This window comes from Alligator sinensis, unplaced genomic scaffold (genome assembly GCF_000455745.1).
Source record: "Alligator sinensis unplaced genomic scaffold, ASM45574v1 scaffold991_1, whole genome shotgun sequence".
Classification (NCBI taxonomy): domain Eukaryota; kingdom Metazoa; phylum Chordata; order Crocodylia; family Alligatoridae; genus Alligator; species Alligator sinensis.
The window spans coordinates 426,554-427,145 of NW_005842335.1; positions in this window are offsets into that span (position 1 = coordinate 426,554).

The window sequence follows — 592 nt, forward strand, 5'->3', positions numbered from 1 at the left end:
TTGGAGTCATTGTTGACACCAAGATGAACATGAGTCGTCAATGTGACGAAGTGATCAACAAGGCTAACCGCGTTTTATCATACATTAGCAGATGCATGATGAACAGGTCGAGGGAGGTGATGCTTCCCCTCTGATTGGCATTGGTCAGGCCGCAGCTGGAGTACTGCATCCAGTTATGGGCACCCCACTTCAAAAGGGATGTGGACAACCTCAAGAGGGTTCAGAGGAGGGCCACTCGCATGCTTAGGGACCTGCGTGCAAAGCCCTACGAGGAGAGATCGAGGGCCCTGGATCTCTTCAGCCTTCACAACAGAAGGCTGAGAGGTGATCTTGTGGCTGCCTACAAATTAATTGGTGTGGGGGGCAGCAGGTAATGGGAGATGTTGTTTACCAGGGCGCCCCTTGGAGTAACTAGAAATAATGGCCACAAACTGACGGAGAGCCAATTTAGATTAGACATTAGGAAAAACTTCTTTACGGAAAGGGTTACTAGACTGGAATGGGCTCCCAAGGGAGGTGGTGTTCTCCCCTACCTTAGGGGTCTTTAAGAGAAGGCTGGATAGGCATCTGGCTGGGGTCATCTGATCCCAGC